Source organism: Nomia melanderi, chromosome 4, assembly GCF_051020985.1.
Source record: "Nomia melanderi isolate GNS246 chromosome 4, iyNomMela1, whole genome shotgun sequence".
Taxonomy (NCBI): domain Eukaryota; kingdom Metazoa; phylum Arthropoda; class Insecta; order Hymenoptera; family Halictidae; genus Nomia; species Nomia melanderi.
Window position 1 is genome coordinate 21,270,102 of NC_135002.1, and position 20,648 is coordinate 21,290,749.

Sequence of the window (20,648 nt, forward strand, 5' to 3'; positions counted from 1 at the left end):
TTTCACTAATTTTGTAAGCGTACCGTTTTAGGAACTTCTGGGACTGCAACTCTACTTTAGCAGAAACCACAATATCCAGAATTTCAACCGCAACCCCCAGTATAGTTCGCCGAAATGCACGCATAGCATATTCCATCCGGCGAATTCTGTTTATTGACGCAACAAATAATAAATTAACCGAAACAAACAAACACATATCCTCTATCATTAGGTGCGTGTAAACAGTCGACGCTTTAATTAGCACAGTGAGTTTCTTATCGCAGTGGAAAATAAATGGTGCAATTATTCAGGGGCCGGTACCAAAGTAAACAACGTTAACGTAACCTGCACTGCAAATTCTGCTAGACTGAAAATGATTAACGCACTGGAGGCAGGCGTAATTGTACGTTCCTCTGTACAGTTGCCCGATGAAGAAATTTAACAAACTGAATTTTCAGTTTCAATTTAGTCGTAAGGAGACATTTTTCATTCATACATGAAAAATTCGTAGAGTTAAAACCGTTCGAAATAGATGGAAAGTATTGACAGCTATTAAGTTATATAAAAAATTTAGGAAAGTTTATGAAAATCACTTGATCTCTGCAATATAATTTCAATAGATTGTTGAGTGGAAACGCGGAAGATAACAACGCCGGAACAATGCTTTAATTATACGTTTCACACTCGCGTTAAATAAATTGTATACCAATCTTCACACAATTTTAAATCTAATTTGCTCGCTACATCGGCGCGTACTCCATTTAACCAGCAATTATTCGATTAGTAACCTCATCGTCGTATTATCAGGAAAGGATTTACATAGAACGTATTACTGATGCACGGTGCGCAAATACTTATTCATTAAAATGACATTTGCCATTAATGCTTGACATATTGCTTCTAGACGTGTAGAAATGCTTTCATCCTGCAATTTATGAAATTTGCATGAGGTTGCACGATCCATTTTTGATAAATTCCCTGAAAAAGTTGAGGCAAGCCATGTCTATGCTTCGCAAACATTGTTGTTGTATTTATTGCGTTTCCACGACGAAATGAATAAATCATCTTTCTCAATATGAAACTGAAAACACTAGGATAATAATTTAAAGCGTAATAATATGTTTCAACATGAAATTAAACCTTGGGTCAATATTTTGTTCTGATAAATCGTCGTTTTCCAGAAAATCCTTTGAGGACGATTCAATTCGTATACATCTAACGTATGTAATTTATTATAATTAATTTTCTAATTATAAAATGTCTGAAATTATTTATTTTAAAAACGAACATTCCATGTTATACGTATTGTTCAATTATTCTTATTTCTACCGATATGTAAACCGTGAAGTTTGAAATGTTTTCAGTTAAATCCCGGTTAATTTTAAATTCGTTTAAACTTGAAATTTCTTTGACCCGAAAGTCTGAGATAAATATTTTAAGATGGAAATGTATTTAATGAAGATCAGCGTATCGAGTAACGGCAACAACGGAGGAACGCCTCGATGTCTTAACAACGAAGCGTAGCATTGTCGGCTAAAATTGTCAGAGACGCCCGTCTCATCGTAACGAAATTCAGATTGTGTGTTTAGCGTTGTTCGAGGATCCTGTATCTTGTGAAGCAGTTTCGCATGCACAGTGCAGTGCAGTGCTACGATAACAGGCGCCCGAGATACTGACAACTGTTTCGTGTTGGACGGAAAAACGGACGATGCATGCGGCGAAACGTTATCCATTAGTCTTTAGTCTTTAAGCGACTTCAAGAGAAAATACATTAAACGTGAGATAATGAATGATTTATTCCTTAACAAAAATTCATTTGCAAAATATGTTAAAATATATAGTTATGTTGTATTATAAATATTTCTAATATTTCATTATAAGCTTCAGTCGCCATGTACTAAACAACATGTCATATAACAATGTACTTCTAATTTATAAAGTACTACATTTTACAATCCTTCGACATATCACGGCATTTTCATCACACGCAAAGATAATATTATAAGACAACATACTAAAGTGTTACGTTATAACGAAAGAAGTAGTGGGACGTTCATTAACCAATCTAATATTTAGTAAATTATGTAAGTATAGATTGATCTTATAGGATCGATGCGACGGCCGCACACGTTGATATTTCACTTATACGGAAAAGTATATTTTAACTTGTAAAGGTTGGATTTCTTCTGAATTCGAGCCGTAAAGTTAAACTGCGTACTAAACGCGAGATAAATAATTCGAGTTACATAGCTTTTGTATTACGAGTTGCAGAAGTTTTTACAGCAAAGTGGAAGGGAATGAAAAAACTGTACGAGTTATAGAGGCTTCAGAGTTATATAGGTACGAGTTACCGAATTTCGACTGTATTATTTTCGTACCGAATTTATAATTTATAATAATACAGTGTCTGGCGGAAGCTCAATAATTAATATCCTAAAAAGGATAAAGAAACGCATTCGTGAAATTTATCACGAGTTGCGTATTATAACAGAACCAGCATTTTATACGGTGTCGATAAAAGACTCGTTCATCCTGTGCTGTTCCGTCGTCCCGGAAAGTGAATGGGAGACGGAGAGAGCTTAATCATAAAGTTATCAAAATTCTCTATTCCCGTCGTACAACGAAGTTAGCCCCCTTAAGCTACTCGAATTACCTTCGGTCCGTCGCGCGAAAGGAATCTAGTTCGCGCAATTTCGTTTCCTCCCCTGCTGACGCGTGGCGAAACAGCGCAAAGAATCATTTTCGTCTCCTGCCAGGAGGGAATTTCACTTCCTTGTCTTTTTACCACCTACGAGCGAGCAAATCGCGAGAGCGCCTTAACTATTTTTGCACTTCGGAGTTTTACTGGGACCGCTTATATCCTCGAGCGGAATTACGGAGTTCATTATGCAAGCTACGCTCTCTCGCGCTGTCCTCGTTCGATTCGCTTTACTATACACGCGTGACTATGCGAAACGACGCGTTACGACGGACTAAACGGAGAAAGAGCCAGATGGAAGCTGGGATAACGATTGGGAACGACTTTAGCAGCTAATTCTAACCGTGCAATAGAAACTCTGATTGTAAGATAAGTACTTTCTGCTGTCTTGAAACATTTATTTTTTAAAGTATGTTTCTAAATTTGTTTGTAAATTGCGGTTTAGTTCAGAAAATGTTGATTTTATACTTATAGAATTGATTTACTTATTTATTATTTATTATTTATTATTTATTATTTATTATTTATTATTTATTGTTTATTGTTTATTGTTTATTGTTTATTATTTATTATTTATTATTTATTATTTATTATTTATTATTTATTATTTATTATTTATTATTTATTATTTATTATTTATTATTTATTATTTATTATTTATTATTTATTATTTATTATTTATTATTTATTATTTATTATTTATTATTTATTATTTATTATTTATTATTTATTATTTATTATTTATTATTTATTATTTATTATTTATTATTTATTATTTATTATTTATTATTTATTATTTATTATTTATTATTTATTATTTATTATTTATTATTTATTATTTATTATTTATTATTTATTATTTATTATTTATTATTTATTATTTATTATTTATTATTTATTATTTATTATTTATTATTTATTATTTATTATTTATTATTTATTATTTATTATTTATTATTTATTATTTATTATTTATTATTTATTATTTATTATTTATTATTTATTATTTATTATTTATTATTTATTATTTATTATTTATTATTTATTATTTATTATTTATTATTTATTATTTATTATTTATTATTTATTTAGAATTGATATGATTTTATATTTATAGAATAATATATAGAATAATAATAGACGAAGATCGGGAACAAGATCGGCAACTAATTTAAATCGTTCAATAGAAACTCTGATTAAGAAATAGGGCAGAAAAACTAATAGTTAGAACTTAGAATCAACATCTTTTTCCATAAATTTCTTATTAATAGACATTCACCTTCGATATTAATAAAAAAGGAGTTTTAAAAAACTTAAAAGTCTTCGTGTTATGGGAAAAAATTGAAAAGTGAGAAATATTCGACTCGCCCCTAATTCCGGAATGGAATTTTTCTTTAGACTAGTTTTCAATTTTTGTTGTTGTTTTCCAAGATGTAAAATTGGTTTCTTTAATTATTCGACAAATGAGTCTTCTTTGTACGGTTGTTCAAGGTACACGAGAAATTTCTGGAGCTTGACGTATGCTCAGTTCTTCGGAGTTACCTACTATTATTTTTATTTATTTTTACTTTTCTGGTCTCCGTGATCCTTGATTTGCCTCTTTTCTATGGACGCACCATCTATATATGAATAATTATGATATTTATAATCATAAACACATCAAAATGAGGGAATGCAGTAGTCTCATTTCTAGGATTTCAGCGTGAATACGATATTATAAACAAAATGCAATATAAAAATCTAAAGTACATTAAATGTTGAATTTAAACGCCTTAATAAGAAACATTTGAATTTCCAATCTTAGCTTGCCATTTTAACTTTGAAATTTCAGCGTGTTTTGGACTAGCCACGAATTCGTTACGTTCGCGTGTGTTCGCTTCGATTCTAATACGTGTTGGTGACAAACAACGGTTGAAAGAATTCCAGATGTGTTGGATTAAGTGTAGGGAAGGAGTGTAAAGAAATATGGACAGTCAGCATGCTAATTTCTATAACAATGTAACAAATATGACCACTATACTTATTTTTATCCGATTCGCCTCGGGCTACTCTAAGTGCTTTCTGTCAACTTAAAAAATTGATTCTTTAAAGATTGTAAATATTTTTTGTTGTTTGCGGCTCAGTATGCAAAATTTTGATTTATCAAAAGGTAAATCGAAAATGTATAATAAAAGTTCTCTAAACTTTTAGATATTTTTAAATACATTTTATTCAGTTTAATTTTAAGCTTTTAATTTAACATGAATGTGTATAACTGCAATTAGCCGAGTGCGAATGGAAATTTTGCATAAGAGGTAAATGTTCTTTGTCGAATTGAAAAGTTTATGTGTTCTCAAGATTTCTCTGTAAATTATAGTTTAATCGGCGAGGGACTTATTCTACGCGAAAAAGTAAGTTGAAAATGCAGGCTAAAATTGTTCTATTTGGGCGCACGTTTTTCAGAAAATTGGGCTTATACGTGTACTGTTGCAGTTAATGGAATGCGTAATAAATTACCAAATTCAATTTTTTCGGAAACAAGGTTTTAAATGTAAATACGTTATTCCATATTTTGACCCCGTTTTCTGTGTAAAATCATCCCCTTTCAATTTTTTCCCAGTAATTATGTCGAATATTCATCATTGTTATCAAAATAATGATTCGACAAGAAATAATTTCTCTTCTCTGAATTTCCATGGTTCAAAAAACAGTTACAGTTATAATAATCAAATATTGTTTTGACTTTTTGATTTTGTTCTTGACTGAGTGATTTCTTCATTCTTTTGAAATAAAAACTGTTTTTAGGCTCACAGTATAGAAAAATTCGCGAATATCGCGGAAATACGGGTATACTAATCTGAATATTTTTATAGGCAAAAAATTAGTTGCTTGGTTAAATAGAAATGTCTAATGTACCTCCTCGAAACAGCTCGAGAAACGGGAATACATACTAAAAGGATAAACGTCGAGCTGCCGGTAAATTGAATTCTCCTCTTGCCAGTCGCTTCGTCGATAAATAATTAACACCACGCGATAATCATGCGTGAATAAATCAAGTTTGTCTTCTGTGGAAGTTTAAGCTCCGTTTCTCTATCAGCCGGAACAGAACCGGCACGGATGATCTTCCAAGGAAGATTCTCAAATAACGAGTTAGGTCGGGGTAGGGATAAGCGTATTTGATTCTCTTTGAAAATTACAGCCGACAGTAAGGATACAGTGACGTAGCCAGTCCAGTCGTACCATAAACAAGCGGTAGCTTTGCGAGTCTGGCTCGGCAGAGACTCCTTAGATCGAGAATCGTCTTAAGTATTCAATTAGTTTAGAGAATTGGTAACAAAGAGAATCTAATTTGCAAGATTGATTCATCCTGAAGAAAATGACCTTATTTAAACAGAAATAAATGATCTTGTTCCAAAGAACATACTGCTAAACATTCTTAAAAGACAGAAAAATGGAGCAACAATATAATACTTTTTGCAAAATATGTAGAAATTGAAGAAAGAAGAAAAATGTTTGTCGATTAACGAAATATATTGTTTTAAGATTGAGAAGGTGACAGAGAAACTAAATCTTAAAAGAAAGAAGAACGAAACAGTGATAACATTTTCGAAACAAGTGAAATTATATGAAATGGTTTGTGTATACATAAAATATATTGCTTTAAGGTTCAAAAGGACAGAGAGTTTGAAATTCTTCGAAAGAGCAACATTTTCTTCCGTAATGTTGGTCGGTAATACTCACCCAGAGAGATATTTAGGTTGCCCCCACACAAAGTGTAAACACACGGTTGGCAGCCTTAATTACATTCTCCGTTAGGGACGCCGAAATTGACCCTTCACCAAGAATCACTAGCAACTAGTGTACTCCAATGTTAATTCCAGTATTTAGTCAGTGTGCCCATGTATTTTGACAATTAATACATTATTGCATATAATTAATGTATCAATACAAAACTTTTAATAAAAAGAAAAAGAATCGAGTGATTTTCATATTTCTCATTATGTCACCTATCTATCAATTCTTCTGCGAGGATTTAAACAACCATTATCTTCAAATGTGTAAAACATTTCACATTTCAAGCTTCATTCTACAGAAATAATTTCTTCAAATAAATATTTGAATTCCTTTACAGAACGTGACATGTTAAAAGTGATCCAGATTCGTTGCGGAACAATGAATAACAATTATTATCGAGTGCATCGGTAATTAATAATTCCCATGCTTTAGCCACCGTGAATAGCGTATAACACGCAGAGTTTTACGCAGTAACGAATGGCAGTAGTTTCCAAGATCCGAGATTCGCGAAAATCTTAGAGAACAAAGATCCATCGACTCGTTTAAAACTTCTCCGCGTTCGATTCCCTTCGCCCCGTTCGAAAGCCGCTAATTGATCGTCCAATTAACGCTGTTATCGAAGCCATTGAAGCCGTAACTTGCCAGTGATTTGCAACATCGTTTGTAATTATCGAAATAAAGATCCGTTATTAATCGGCCGGGATGGGGCCAGCTCATTCATCTTACCGAAAATTCACGAATTCGGGAAATGTCGAGCGGTGGCTATACTAAAATATATTGCGGTTTCCTCCCTGAAATGATCATTGGTGTGTTTAGTTTAGATGCTTACACCTTTGACTGGCGTGATCGAAATGGACAAATAATTGAGCGAATTACTGTGTATGCAAAGCGTTCCAAATAGGAAACCCGTTGCCCGGGCTAATATTAATGCGGCTCGCACAGCAATTACTGGTTTGCATATTGGTCAGTATTATCATGGCTGCCATATCATTGTCTCGCGGCTATTCTTAATACGACCGAGGGACTGCGAAACCTTTGAGATGTTAACATTATAGTGCCCACAAACAAATTCTTCTAGTTCTGATTCATATTCGTTTCACCGGATCTCATTGGTTTATTTCATTCTCCAAAGATCTCAATAAACTACAACTGTCAAAGTAATTTAATAATGTTTAAAACAAATATCTTTACTTTTGAAAATTAGCGCATACCAAAATAAACGATCATTTCAATGTTTTCGTGTCACTAAAATTTCAATACATTCGATAACTGTCATTAAAGTTTCTTTGGAGCGTTTAGAAGTTTTTGAAAATTAATTTTACAGATCGACCTTGGTTCGCATTTTGTATTAATGGGAACATTTATTGCGAGCAATAAAATTCATCGTTAATACTGAATATTCTGTTTTCATCAAATGGCGTGAATTTGCGTATACGACTCCAGCGTATATCGAGGACGCGTACGTCGAAGAGTATAGATTTCAAGCATGCACATGTGTACACCGGGTAAATGTATGTAAGATACAGATCCTATTTACGTTGATAGAGATAGACTCTCGAGATGGAAAAAAGGTCAATATTATATCGATACCGAAGAAGGCTGATATAAAATATTTTTCGTTGATGGTAGACAAGGATAGAACGAAAGGATCAGTTCTAAACTCGTGAGCTAGACTTTCCTCAGCTCGGAAATACACTTTACAAATTACACATTCCTCTTCATTTACTGTTCTAACAGTATTCTAAAAAGATCTCACCCTTATTCGTTCATATTATTTACGATTAAATAACTTTTCCACTGTTCTCAGGTTCTAAGAAAAGCCTCCTTAACCTGCAAACTCTGTTTCCAATAAGTCTTAATAAATTTGCAAAGGATGTCCAATTGTACAAGTTGAAATTTTTCAATGGAAATTTATTCTGAACTGATGAAACCTAACCTCAAACATGCTTTTTTCTTCTTTCTTCGCTTTCTGAATATAATATATATATTCAAAACATTTAAAGCGGAGCGAATGAAATATAAATATAAATACGACAAGAAATATAAATAATCTGTCCGTTTTTATGAAATTTGATAATGATCGTTAAAAAGTCGAAGTTTCATGATGCTTTAATAATTTCCATCATCGTTCTTTAACTGTAATCGCCACTTTGAAGATATATAAAAGACAGAAATGAATAATATCAGTACTTAAATAACAAAAACAGTGAATTATTATTATCTACGATAATCGTGCTTTACAGCTTCCATTTCTTCGTTCTTTCGCAACAAATTCGTTGTGTAGCTCGCGCCTAAAATGTCAGAACCAATCGGTAAATTGACGTTTGTTAAACCGCGGGACGAAATTTACGGTCGGTCCGACAAGGAATTATTTTTGTCCCTCGCGCTGGTGACTTATGCGGTGGCGCGTGTTATAGGGAATGCAGCGAACGCACGGATTCTCAAACCGTGAGACTCTGATCAAGAACTCCACTCCGCAGATCGGATGCAGAGAAAAAGCAAATTGCGTTCCCCAAGAAACACTATTCAATGTTGTCGATTTTTTGGGAACTGTATCTGGGCTTATACCAGGCAAGACACTTCCATTTTCGAAATTACGCTGGTCTCCTTTGTTCTCTTTGTCACACTAACGCATCGTATCGCTTCCTACGATGTGACTGAAGTAATTCAGCATTCTACGGAAAGCTTCGGAAGCACTGTGTGTCTCTGAGTAAATGTTTCTCGTAAAGTAATGAAAAAATTTTCTTTGTAAAAGTATCTTTGGAAATTAAATGTGGCTTCACGTACACGATACTAATGTGAATATAAGGTTGTCAATTATAACTTTCATAGCTCGTGTCTATGCCTTTTGTTTCTATCTAAAATGGCAATGTAACAGAATCTAACTCAGTATTGCGGTCTACATTTGTGACAAATTAAAAGAACGTTTTTCAATATTGCTTTGTTTGTAAAATTTTCTGTATGGTTTTCCAGTTAAATAATAAACAAGATTACTTATATTTTTCGACCCAGTGTTTGTTTAGAAGTGCAACATGTACTCATTACTGATTAGTCGATTATCTTTCAGATAACAAATAGATTCAGATTCCTAATAACTCAGTAAATTTGAAAAAGCGTTCAGTTATTGTTGACTATTATTCAAGGTTTTCAAACTTTATCTTTAAATCTACATATCTCAAATCGGAATACATATTTTTCATTAGAATAAGATCCATTGCCAACAGACATTCAGTTTTTTAATTCCAACAGCGTAAAATTCTTTAAACGCATTTTCAGCAGCTGCTTGGTTAGTAAACATCTTCCCTAGCAAATAGTGATCGAGATGTTTGAAAGAGTGGTAATCAGTTGGCGACAAGTTCGGAGAATATGCTGGATGAAGCAGAGTTTCTTAACCCAATTCGTTAAACTTTTATAGCATTGATTGTGCGACGTATGGTCGAACATAGTTGTGTAGAAGAATTGGCTCTTTTCAATTGAACAATGTCGGATTTAATCGAATTTGTTAACCAACGTTGTACAGAGCGTTCGTTCACGATATCTTGCCCAAATGCATCGTTGATATTTCGAGTCACTTCTGCAACCTTATAACCCAGTTTATACTCGTGCAGGAATATTATACGAATTTCCTTCTTATCTATTTTTAAGTCAATAACATGAATTGAGCAGAAGTAACAGTAAAAGCAAAAGCACATCTACCGGCATGCACAGCAACATCTGCACTGTAAAATTCTATTACAAGGTAAACAGAATGAAGTAAATTATTATTATTATTCCAAAACCAAGCGTCAAAGTTTGAAAACTCGAAAACCGACATTAATTTCTTACCAATCTAATAATCACACGTCATAAATTACCAAAATTCCTCTATAACTCCCAACGCCAAATTCCGATATTGTTTATATCACAGCTGATCCCGGGATTAATAGTTTTTAATCACGTTGGCTCGCCGAAAATTTGGCACATTCACGGAGACCGCGAAATTGGAACAGTTGAGAAGCACTGCACTGAAGAATGCGGTCCTTGTACTCCCTCCGGGGGGTGCCGTGAAAGATTTGGAGCACCTAGACGCATTCCCTTTGTTACGAGGAAACAGGATCGATCTGTACATCTCGCCAAAGATAATAAAACGGATTTAGAAAATCGATGGCGACAGGAGGAACACGCGCGCTCCGCTCCGCGCCGCGCCACATCGTCGCGTTACATCCGGCAATGGGAAATGACAGAGTTACGTCGTTCGTGACAAACAGTTTTATTCCTCGTAAACTACCCCCTCCCCGCTTAGACGGTGCCCGACTCAGTTTTATGCCGGGGGTAATTCGATATTACTACATTTTCAGTTCGCGCGAAACGAAAAAATAGTTCTTACACCCACGCCCCAGGCGCGGCAGTGTCCCACGGGACTCGGTCCTTCGTGTTTCATAGCTGCGCTGTCAGTGTTTGCGTATTCATAGCCTCAAAATAAATCAAGTGTACCTTAAATGAACGTTTCATGTGATAAGATGTCTTATAATAAAAACATTCATGCAAACGCGGTGAACATTCTTTTCGTAACGTAACGTGCTTAGGCTAGAATATTATAATATTATAATCCGGACTACGTTTACATGTATTTTATAGAGATAATAAATTAATTGTTACGAAACACGAAAATTTTATCTTTCTACTGCACTACTTTAAAGAACGTTCTTTGGAATATATTTACGTAGATAGATTGATTATTAAAAATCTAGAAATTTCCCTTTTAGGATACTGGATATTTGGGCAGAATTTTAAATAGGAGATACACATTGGACTAAGTATACTTTGTGCTCCTTATTCCGTCCGATGCGGAATACAATGCAGCTAAATTTCTCGAAAGTTACTTTATGACATGGACGTGACAAACATATGGTTGCCGTGCTTAATTTTCTTGAACATTTTTTAGAATCTACCTCTGTTACAGGCAATTTCATGTTCGTAATAGTAAAGTTTATTTTTCAAGTCATTTCCATTTTTGTACAATAACTTTAAATTTTTCGTTTCCTCCGTCTCAAGGATTAGCCATGTCATAAACCCGGAATTTCCGAAGGGTCGACCGAAACATGTGCGTAACGGTCATTACAGTTAACAGTCGAGCTGGAGGAAATTTCCGCATCATCGTCGAAGCTTCGAGAAATCCTCCAAGCATCGGCATTGCCACCACCGTTGCAAAGAAGGGGCCTGGCTAAGAGGCGTTCCAAAACTTCGAATTTTTAAATGTGCGCTTATTGTAAAATCGGAAAACCCAATCAGCGCACTGGGAACGATCTCGAGGTGTCTCGATCACGCACCAAAAACTATAAAAAAGTGAGTACTCAGTTTACAGGGACAGAACAAGATCACACAGTCGAGATCTATACACATCATTACAACAGAACACAATTATTCATACGGCAAGTTCAACCGAGTCAATCATACGAGTCTCATCACGAGACCATCAATCGAGACAACGCGAATACTCTTCTAAATTTCGGGAACTACAGTCGAAATAACTAGTCCATCAGTCGGGATTTAACGTTATCGATCAAATTGTGCAAAATTAATTTGACGGACAAGTGTCAAGAAGAGCCGCGTACCGAAAGGTTACTTCGGGATTTACGGCCCCGAACAGAATCAAAATTCGCGCGGTAAATCACGACACAAACGAACACACAATTCGTTTCACTCCTGTTCGTCGCAGTTTAACTTGTGTTTCGCTTTCATACCTTTAAAATAAACAGCAGCCCATAAAAGAATAAGTGTCAAATATTTTTATGACAGCTACTTTCTGCGAAAGTTTCAGCAAAATTGGTATCATGTCACGTCGGCATATTAGATCAAAGTTTCTTTGGTTAGTGTTTACTAGAGCTCACGTAGAAACGAATTTCCCCGAACCACGTATACGAGGCTTGTTGTTGTGTCTTTACATTACTTACAGCCCTACCCTCGAAGTATAATTCTCGTGGTATTCTTCTGCGGTCGCGAGACTACGCGACTCCACTCGCCGAAAACTCTTCGAGCAACTTTTGGTGTATGCTGCGCACGCTTTCATTCCTCATTTGTCACGACTCATTTGAAAAGCTTCATCCGTCTTCCCAGCAATATCGCGGCAAGACGTGTTACTTATTAAGCCTGTTCCATCTTTAGATTTTCAGCGAACTTCGTACTATTGGGCAACAAGATATTGAAGTTAAGGCCGCATGGCGTAACAAAATGGCGATCGTACATTCACAAATTTTCGTTCTTTATTTTTTAATATGTTCAGCTTAATTTTTTTGCGAATGTTGAAAGAAATGCCAAAGAAATGCTGTTCAATTTATAAGGTTAAGTTTTTAATCATTTTGATAAGTATTTAAATCATCACAGTTCTATGAAAGAGAATGATTTCGAATGCATTTTATTGTATCAATAAATATTTATTAAGTATAGTTTCAAATTACACTTTAACACGTTGAATATCGCACGATTTCATGGAGAAAAATACACAAAACAGAAAGAATTTAATATTAAATCATTTCATTGAATTGCATTATTATTACTGCATATTCTTCGAGCTGAATGTCACCGCATTGTATAGCATTATTTGCAATATAAAAATGTTTCTATATTATTCTATATTATTCACCAGTGACCCGCATGGCATTCAACGCTTTAATATTCGTCAATCATTTTGAGATAATTGCGACATCGCAGATCTCTTCATGATTGCAACCTCGTCATCCCTGCCATCATGTTCCTTTTAACACAGCATAATGCTCGACCACCAGCTGCGATTGAATGGCGTAAAATGATCCGATTAATTCCGAATTCGATGACTTCATCGTCTCTGTTTTTCTTATTCACAATCCTTTTCTATACCTGATACTTCAATTGCTTGTTATACAAGTAATAATGGTCGCAATTTTACCGCGTTTAGCGTTAGTTTAATTAAAAAAACATATCAAACATGATGGTAAAAGTTTCATGCATCAGAAGTTTAATTTTTGAGTTAAAGCTCTACAAGCTATTCACGAGCTTTTAATCTTATCGAACGCTTCGACTCTGAGTCTTTCTTTTCTCTTCACTCACAATGTCCTTTTCTACGTCCGCCATGCTAAACATCTTCGTTTTCTGGGTTGAAATCGATTCTACCTCTTCATAATTGCAACATTCGGGACCCGATAAGTGTTGCAGTTATACAATGTTCACTATATAGATATTACTTTGTTATTCCGCACATTCATAGTATTCTGTTCAGTTTGTCTTGGGAAATGTATTTTCTTCGAGGCTATCGAAATAAAAATTTAAGCGTTTTCGGTGGCTTGACGAGGAAGCAGCATTCTGCCGTGACAAAAAAGACAACAAGAGAAATTGAAGGAGCAATCTTAGTAACGGCGTTCTAAAGCCACTTATGTATTTCTTTTTCCAAGCTTCTCAATTACATTACGCGAATTGCACCCGCTACCTATTAGTTGATTGCCTACAAATTGACCGTGTCCGTTGTTTCGCAGGAAATCTTTAAAAATCGTAGATAAGATCTTGCAATGACCTTATTATTCAATTACACAAATAATAAATATTACGATAAATAGGGAAAAAAGCGAAAATTCAACATTGCAACGATTCTTAAAAAATCAATTAATTAACGCCAGACTAAAACCTGAAAAAATATTCTACTAATTGAAAATTGATAAAACTTCGTTTTCCATTAAGATTAATAATTCATTAAATTATTGCAATAAAAACAACCGTAGTTACTATTCTGCAGAAATTTGAACAATTACATAACGTTTGAACAACTACAAACGCCAATGTTCGAACATAAGCCTTAGTGACATTAAATCGTAAAAAGGGGGGATTTCATCTAATTTCAATTAGTTTAACGGATAAGTATTTAACAACCGAAGTGTTTGCATTTCTTGAAAGTTTAAAGTTCAATGTAACAATAGTTTTGCATATATTTTTTTACTTAAAAGGCGTGAATAGATTTAAGAGGGCGTAACGAATAGAAATCCGAAGTAGTTTAGTGAAATCCTTTTGCCAATTTTGTTATCAGTAATTCAACAGAAGCCACTTGACATTTTTGTAATAATATTCTTTAAAAATCGAAAATAATCGTTTCACATATTATTATAGTTATTACTTTCTATTTCAACACTTTATATTAATGTCTGTTTATCCTGCACTGACGCATGACAAGCACACTGGCAGCAAACATACCCCCTTGCCGTATGATTTCCTTCTTAACTCTGATCGACACAACTACTTTCTCATTAATAATTTATTGGAAAACAGAGAAATTCTATGCATATTCGATGTCTGTGTTTGCTCTTAAGTGTAATAATTCATTTCAGAAGAATAATATTTACTTGAAATTCGAATGAATCGAGTAATATTTATGTTTGTTAAAGTATGTTCAAAATCCTCACCACAAGTCTGACAAGTTGTTAGAAGGCAAGAGGTTAATTTTCAAATACCATGTTACAAGTTGACGCGTGTAGCGGACGTGACAAAAATGGGTATCCGGTTGTTCACGTAGGGGTAAACCGAGACCGGCCGATCGCGGAGAAGCTATCCATATGGTATCGCATGGAACCGAACGGTTTCCCGGCCTTTCGGCGGCTTAACGCGTGATCCGTCCGCACCCGGGTCTACCTTCGGATGTCTTGCAACATGCACGCGGGCCCAGCAGGTCGGCTCGATACACAGGCAAAGGCGTGTGCATAATTTGAGCCGCGGGAGTGCAGCTCGTTCGCTCGAATCCGATTCTGTGGTCAGCTTATTCAAGCTTTGGTCGCGCAATTGGAGACGGATCGGACGTGCCGGCTGCTGACAAGGAACTCTGATAATAGAGGCAAGCTTCAGAGGAACTGGAATGTACAGTACACTGTCTGTTCAGAGGGAAATTCGGTATTGACGTAATTAGACTACATACTACCAGACGTTCCACATGCCGTGACACCGTCCACCCGAGGTACACCGCCACTGGGATTTAATACCGATTTCTCATATCTCAAGTGTAACCGGCTTGCCCGTAATTTCATCCTTTGAAAATTAAATTAATCATCGACCACCCCTCCATCATACCTCCCCTGCCCCCCCCCCCCCAGTCGTCGGTGTCAGTTGTTGGCGACCGTTTAGTGCCTACAACTATCCGAAGGATTTCGAACCTATTCAGTTGTTGACAAGCACTTCGCGTCGCGAATTGGAGCCAAAGTTTCGAAGAAACTGTTGGATTGCAGTGTAAATATAATCGGTTGCACAGTGTGTTTCCTAAATTGTAGTGCAACCGGGGAAGAAGTTAGACTATATGAAAAAATAAAATTGCAAGGGGAGAATGAAATTTCTTCATAATTTCTCAACACTTTGTTTTCAACGATTAGTAATCACTAATTACAAAGAGGGGCTGGGTAGTTCATAAATCAGAGTGCAACGAAGGAGGAAGTCAAGCTACAAAAAAAAATAAATTGGAGAGTTTCAATCAAACATTTGTGTTCACAATTGTTAAAAAACTAGAAACGTTTTTCTTAAAAACTAATGAATCAATTACATTAGTAATGGATATATTAAAATGTCAATAAATGAAAATTTCAATAACTGTACTCTTATATTTTGTATAAGAAAATACAAATCGTGATTGCTTCGTGGCTCTACTGTTGACCGATTTTTATTTGATAACACGCAGGGTCGATGAAATCTTCAAACGTAATTACCTTGAAATGAAGTACGATACGACAAAATCTTATTGCACATTTTCTATTGAGCTTTTTGTACAAAATAATTCTCTTCTGGATTGTACAAGGAGTTTAGAAATATCCTGTACTTACTACTTTATTTTTACGTTGATAGTTTCATAAAACAATCAAGTGATGTTTGTTACATTTATTTATTTTGTTGATTTCGATTTGAAGGCTTAACCACGTACCCGGATACGATGTCAGTGTTCCCTGTTGAAAAGATATATTATTCTGACAGTAACAATATACATCATTTCTAAGTTATCCGTTCAACGCTGGGTTTACGGACACTTATTGTGCTGTTTATTCTATTGTTCCTAGAACAATAGATGTTCGTTTATTTAGACCTCGGAAATTTACGTTTTAAAAATAGACTATCGGGATAAGTATTCGTGCAAAGGCATCAATAAAAATCGACATAAATATTTACCACACAATGTTTGTAAAATTCAATGCGTGCTACACTGACGCGTTCCGTAAACTTAATGTTAAATTTCTCACCTTAAGAATTTAAGACTGTTTCCATTTCTTCAAGATGAATTAACATAATTACAGCAAAATGATACAGTTGTGAGCGCAAATAGTTACAAGAACGAAATATATAATAATGAAAATTTTGTTTGAGCGATTAAAGGTGATAAACTGATACGAAAACCGCACGGAATTATTTGGTTACCTAATATTTATTAACGAACGCTCGCCGGCAATTACGCGAATGCCCTGTAGCTATTTATCTGTGAAACATGTTCCTCTGCACACAAGGACTTAAGTAATTAGTTCAATTAACATGGCAACGAATAATTTAGTAAATAGGAACATCAAACGCATACTCCAAAGGTTTTTCAGTTGAACGATATTGAAAACATCAATTCCCAAATATTAAAGGCACATGAAATCGTAGTTGCATGAAAGGCTCAAATATGCGCATACATTCGATACTTAAAAAAAACTCTAAATGGCATTTTTATACCAGAAAATAAACTCAAAATATGCTCAAGCTGTGAAGCGTTCCATTATTTTAAATTGGATAACGCAGCCAGGTTAGAATTTAGGAAGCAGTTTGAATTAAGGTCGTTCCTTCCATTTACGTAACTAGCCCATTCCTCTTGTCTCGTGACACCGGCATGCAGATACGTGGATTACGAGTTTTAGGAATGTGCATGAATGTGAAAAAGCGACATTAAACGGAGCAGTGTTACATGTTTTAATGAGTACAGGTGGAGCACTCATCTGGATATTAAGAAAGATTCATCAGGAGTCTAATAAGGATTCCGTGAGGTTATAATCACGAAAAAGTCGTATTCGTTGGCATTTGGCGAAGAATTAAAATTACCGCTAGATTCATTGGTGTGCTACTTATGTAGCTTACTGAATCAAGACTTCTCGTTTTGCATTGATATTTAATCGAAAATTTCAATGGAAATAATGTTTAAATGATAGTTGTTCCGCTGTTTTCGGACTCAAATTATTTGGAAATGATTTTGCTTGAGAAATATACAATTAGTAGAAAGGAGTGGATATCTCTTTTAATTCTTTTAATCTTTTTTTTAAATCTTTTCTCACTTGTTGTGCTGTAGTGTGCTTCATGATGCGCGCGTTTTCGTGATATTTACATTTCAACGTGATTGCTCTCGGCGTGAAGTACATAAAGTAATGGTACGTCCAACATGAAATTATAAACATGCACGATGATCGAATGCGGGGACTCTGTCTTTTAAAAGCTGGTGCCACTAGCGGTTTTCGTTCTCCAGACTTTTCAGAACGTTTACGTTGGAGCTGCCAAGTCGTGTATCAGGTTTTAATCGCGATCAATTACTGTCATGGAAAAACGTTCTATATTTTCGAGTAATCAGCCAATAATGAGCACAGGGAACTTTCATTTCATTTCAGTGAATCAACTCTCAGCAATGTAATTATAATTATGGAGAGAACTTGTATACTCAGTTGATTACATTACCAGTAACCTGGGAATATTTATGCGAATAGAAATGTTCGTGGATTGATTTAATATGTGATCATTCGATCAATGATTTTATTAATTTCAAAATTAAGGGTCTTGATAAAATTGATCTTACTCTACCACATTGAACCTACCTTCACATTAAAAAATTATTCAAAGAATTACTGGTATCATTTCAAAAGAATTACTAAAATAATTTTCAATTAATACAAAATAATATAAAAGATAACGAAACAAAAACTTCAAGAAGTATCAATCAAACTTGTCCCCAACTCGGTAAATTAATAAATTTCTTACTCGATGAAATTCTCTCTCTCTCTCTCTCTCTCTCTCTCTCTCTCTTTTTATTCCGACTTTTCTTTATCAGGAAAATTAATTGGCGCAGAACTCCGTATAAAGCCTCGCAAACTGACGGTGACCAAGTAAAACGGGAATTCAACATTCCAATCACGATACGAAGGTCCTGGAGGATGATATTTTCGGAAAGGGGAAGCTTTCTGGTATGATTAATCCGGTTGTCATTATCCGAAAATCGCGTCACGTCGTACGATTTCCATTATCGTCCCGGCAACTCCGTTATACATTTCAAAAACGACTTTCCATTATACGGTAAGTCCGAGGTATTACGTTGCCCGTTGTGCGCGTCACATTCTGCCCCACTCACGGAACATTTTTACCAGAGAACAAGGAAATCGTCAAAACCAAATGCGCCGCGTAATACCCGCGCAGCATCCGAAGACTTCGAACCTGGGTTTCTCATTTACCGCTTACCCTCTCCGGCCGCCGAAGAAAAATCATTTTACCCCGGGCAGCCGCGATCCTCCGGCAATTACGCGGGAAATTGCGCGATTTTTAAAACAGACTATTACGGCCTGTATAAACCGCGATCCCGGGAAGCCGAGGGAAACGATAACTCTCTTCCGGCTGAAAGTGGAACGAAAAACTTAATGGCAGAGTAGCGTTATGAGCTGTTTAATCACATATATCTGCTGGTAGATCTACTATTTTCGCTGCAGAATAGACTACTCAAGTGTTTTGGAGGTATCTCTTCTACCGATTGTAGAGTAATTTTCTTCATTCTTGTTTTTTCAAGCTTTTCTTCGAATATCTGAGTTCAATTGTTCATTTCAACTTTTCGCGGAGGAATACTTTTAAAGTGCCTTTAAATATCTTTTCTACCGAAAGCCAAATTATATATTGAATTTTAAAACAGTAGAAAACTAGAAAATTCCGCATTGATCTTTGGTTATTTGAGTAATGAAATTATTTGCTTCCGACTATCGATTCTTATCGGTAATATGACCACTTTCGTTGTTAAAAGATTAAAGCGCTTTCTAAATATAAGGGATTCTGTGGCATTTTTCAATGTTTTTCAATGTTGTTCCAATTTATTTTCAATGAATTAGAAAATTATTGTTCGATATATATAATAATATGACGTTTTAATGACTTTACATTTTAATACGTTTTTTGCCATTTTTAAGGATTAATTAATAGCAAAAATACCGAGCAAATTGTTCATGGAATAACCAACGCTTTTTGGTTATCCGGTATTCTAAGCATGCAAGGACCGACATATTGTTCTACGAGTGAAACGACGGGCGAGAAGCAATTAAGCACGTGCTCCGGTTTCGATGTACCATTTAACACCTCTCGACATACGAAGCAATATTATCATAAACCCTGACCGCTGTGAAACGTTACTGAAATGACGTTCTTAGCGATCGCTATCAAACGAATTTTGAAATTGTTAAGTAACCAAGCGTAATAGCATCACTCTAAATACGCGTAACTGTGTGTTACAGTTTCTTTATACGGCGCCATATGAAGTACAATTTTCCGTCAAGAATAATGTGTCTGTGCAGAGTTTGTTACTCACTGTAAAGAGCAATGTGTATTTTGCCATTATATAAAACAATATTTTTAGTTTGTTATTAATAATACATACAGGTTGTTCCATTTTAATCTGCAAATTCAAGTATTTCCGAAACCAGTTGTTATTTACAAAATATCTGAAATGTATTTTTGTCTGGTTTGAGAGGGTACTTATTTGGTACACTTGGTTTGCATCTAGATGGACGTACGCAGGAAATATAAAGATCTTTACTATTTTTTCAGATACAATCAAGTAATTCTTTTTGCATTAATCAATGCAGCAGATTCTTTTCTACAAAAAGGTAATACTCATGTATGTCCAAAAGCTACTAATAAAAAACATTGCATTTCAGACATTTCCTAGTGAAATGTTTTACCTCTTTTATAAATAGGTTAAAATAATACACTATGCAGCAACCTGTATATTCGTAATATAAAATATGCAATTTATGAATTTGTCACAGGTATTATCAATCATATTCTAATTTATCCTTTGTACACGTATATAGATATTTTTCAATCTTAAGTATTCTTCGATCTCTACTGTTTTCTCTTGATTAAATGTTGAGGAAACCTCTGATTATCTTAGAAATATGCATTCTGAAACATAGGTATCGAGTTACGCTGAATTTACTGATAACCTTGCCTC

The 20,648-nt window shown here is 34.8% G+C and overlaps 1 protein-coding gene across 2 annotated transcripts in view; it reads right to left on the reverse strand.

Moving 5' to 3' along the window:
- Window positions 1-20,648, reverse strand: part of LOC116433344 (uncharacterized) — a 492,012-nt gene that overhangs the window by 138,434 nt on the left and 332,930 nt on the right. The gene's annotated exons all lie outside the window — the stretch shown is intronic.